This window comes from Quercus lobata, chromosome 7 (genome assembly GCF_001633185.2).
Source record: "Quercus lobata isolate SW786 chromosome 7, ValleyOak3.0 Primary Assembly, whole genome shotgun sequence".
Lineage (NCBI taxonomy): Eukaryota > Viridiplantae > Streptophyta > Magnoliopsida > Fagales > Fagaceae > Quercus > Quercus lobata.
The window spans coordinates 36,453,058-36,456,727 of record NC_044910.1 but is presented as its reverse complement, the minus strand read 5'-3'; positions in this window follow the sequence as shown (position 1 = coordinate 36,456,727).

The window sequence follows — 3,670 nt, the reverse complement described above, 5'->3', positions numbered from 1 at the left end:
AGCGATGTGTGTTTTTGTACGCTCTTGCCACGGATGCTCCTATTAGTTTCCCTCATCTGTTTCTTCGTTCTTTGAACGAAGTTCATAGGAGTGCCTCCACTGGTCACGCTCTCTTCTTTCCGGTTTTCATTCATCGTATTTTATTACATTTAGGGTTAGAGGATTTCCCCGCTTCTAAGTTTGTTCATATTATAGCTCCCATAGGTACCACCTTTCTTAGGCAGAGGGCTACTCAATTGAGACCGAGCTCTAAACGCCTTAGGGTTGAGCCTTCTGGTACCGCACCCCTTCCTCCTTCTGCTACAGGTACTACTACTGGTAAGGCATATGCTGATCCTGTTGATGCTGCTGCTGCTGCTGCTGTTCCTCCACCATTTACTTCAAATGATTTTGACATTCGACGTACATTGGAGGCTGTCATGACCGTTCAGGCGGCTCATGGTCAACTTTTAATGGACATGCTAGATGAGATCCGTGCTTTGAGAGCTAATCTGGAGCATCTTCGTCGTTCGCCTTCACCACCTCCTTTTGATGATGGATTCTGTCACAAAAAGGGGGAGTATTTTTTGAGTACTTTGTAGAGGAGATTTTTGTTTTAGGGGGAGTTTTTTATGATTTGGAGCTTGTGGAGTTATTTAGATTGTATCTAGGTGCTTCATTGTGTATTTACATTTTTTGGCTCTTGATGTATTTTTTGATAGAGGGAGATACATTGTTTTTGTTTTTCACTGCTTATTGATTTATGTTTATGAGTTATTCATGATATATGTCTTTATTTTGTTTTATGTGAAATCAAGAAGTTAGTTGTGTTTTACTTGTATTTTCCACACATGCATTTATGTGTTTTGTTTAAGTGTTTCAGGAAATATACAAGTTGATTCAGTCGTGCTGCTGTCTACACTTGCAACTGATAGATAGTAGTTAGGTTGGATTTGTTATAATGAACATTTTTTGTGTAATGGGCTTTTCTTTGTAAACTTTGAGCATTTTAGTTTGTGTTTTGTCACAGATTACCAAAGGGGGAGTTTGTTAGGTTCTAAGTACCCTAGGAACTAATGTATTAGAACTCTAATTTGTATTGTTGGCAAACCATGATCAAAACAGGTTTTATAGTCTTGTTTAGACTTGCTCAAAGTGTATGTGTTTTATGTAAAGTTGGAATTGAGTTGCTGCAGAAGTTATAGTATGATTCTGCCTGGCTCGATCAATCGAGAATTAGACTCAACCGATCGAAATTGGGGCAAAACGTTTTTCTGCAGAATTTTCCAACTCAGCCCTAAGCCCATATAACGTGTAGGGTTTTATGTTTTGCCCTGAGTATAAAAAAGAAAACCCTAACCACGTTTTAGGTGGCTCTATTTGCTGTGTATGTGAATATCTTGTGAGATCTGAGAGATGGTTGTCTTCACACATGCTTAGGATTATCAAGAAGGAGATTTCATTGAGAGCTTGATGATCATTCAGTTACTGCAATAAAAGCTTAAAGATACACAAGCAGGAGTGCCTGTACTTGTTGGAGAATCCAAGAAAGAAGGAGTTCGTGGTCTCGGAGCTGTCACGTGGTCGTGTCAGTAAGTTTTCTACTGGTGGGTAGCAATAAGATGTTAGTGGTCTAAGTCACTATTGTAAAACTTCGATTCTTTCATAAGTGGATTCAAGTTTACCTTGAGGATAGCTAGATTAAATCTTCCCCAGATTTTTACCAGTTTGGTTTCCTGGGTCATCATATCTTTGTGTTCTTTATATTCCGCAATTTACATTGATATGATCATATGATTATGTGTTAACTTAGATCTAAAATTTGGACTAAGTAATCACTTGGCTAATTAACTAAGTTAATCCAATTGTGTTTTAAGGGGTCTAAAAACTCACAATAACTAACATATCTTATACACTTTGCAACAGATTTTTAGATGTTGATTTCCCTTCTACTTATCTCATATGTTTTAGCAAGCTTTTTTCTTTACAAATTGATTTTATTAACCAAATTTCCCTTCTACTTATTTCATACTTCAATAACTATATTCTCTCAAACCCATAGCCTTTAAAAAAACCTTGAACCAATTAGTTATAACTTATGGGATTTCAATTAACATTTTTTCTAGATCATGTGTTGATGCCAGGTTATGTCTGTCTTTTAGAAGGACACCTGCATCAAGTGAAATATATTAAGTTGATGGTTTTCTAATTCATAAAATGATCTTGTGCATTGCGCGGGTTAAACGCTAGTTTAGATAAAGAAATTATTAAGAGAGCCATAACCCTTAACCTAAACATACATCATGCACTTAAATAAAATAACACACACAACATGTTAAAGATCACATCACAATATAAATGAAACGTATAAAACACAATCAAACAAAAATAAATTTAAAAAAAAAAAAGAAAAGATAACAATTAAATAAAACTCACGAGGAAAAAATATTAAATAAACCAAATATGGCAAAAGACTCAAACAAACATGAAAAATAATTAAACACAATTAATTAACCTAAATCAAGTCAAACAGAATTTAATAACATGTGAAAAATTATTAAAATAATAAAAATAAGATTTTCTTTTTTCCCTAATTCAAGTTCAAGGTGCATACGCATACTCAACTATGCATATACATGGTCGAAACCATGCACTCGCATACTCGATGATGCACGCGCGTGTAACACAAAATCCAGAAAAATCACATATTTATAGGTTTAATCAAACAAATAAATAAAGAAACATGAGAAACCCTAACAATAAATATGATCAACTACATCATGGTTTAGATTAATATGCATCAAATAAATATAATAGAAATCAAACAAAACACATGTGAATAATCAAACTAAAATCAAAACAAAGAATATGTCGATATAATATAAGAATTGAATAAAATCAAAAAAAAAAATTATAAACATATTATAAACAACCTAAAATCAAATTAAAACATATCAAACATAATTAAAATCAACAAGCAAATAAAATATAATAACTAAAGAAACTATATCAATAACTCATGTGAACCATGTTAAGCAAAGAAGTGGTTCATTTAAAGAACATTCACCTTGCTTAAGATTATGAGTTTAGAGTTTTTTTAAATGACCACTCAATGCTTACAACACAAAAATTAGATTGAGAAGACAAAGATAATTGAAAAACACATCAATAGTTAGTAATCACAACTTAAGAACAAATGATTTTGAAAATGTTTTTGTAAAACTAATTAAAGAACAAGTTTCTATCTTAGAACTAACTAAAGAGAAGTTCTTTTAATAATTAAAAAACGTGCTCAGGTCTGTGTGGGAGTTTAGAAAAGATGAACTAGAGTTTTAGAAAAGATAAGAGGCAAAAAGATGTACTAGGATTTTGATCGAAGACATAAAGTGAGTATTTATAAGTTAAAATTAGGGTTTTCAGAGCTTTTTAATGGTCTTTAGACGTTTCCAAGGGTTTAGGGGCCGGCCCACATAAAAAAATAATGTTTTGAGCCCTTAAAAATGAAGTTCCACTATCCAAAAAATGAGCATGCATACGTATATTTCGAGTGTGCGCATGCATACTTGATTCATGCGTACACATATCCTAATTCCTGACAGCTTTGATGGCCCGACTTCAATCAGTCATGTTGATTGATTGATTAATTGATTATATATTATAAAAGATAGATACATACATACATGGGACGCTA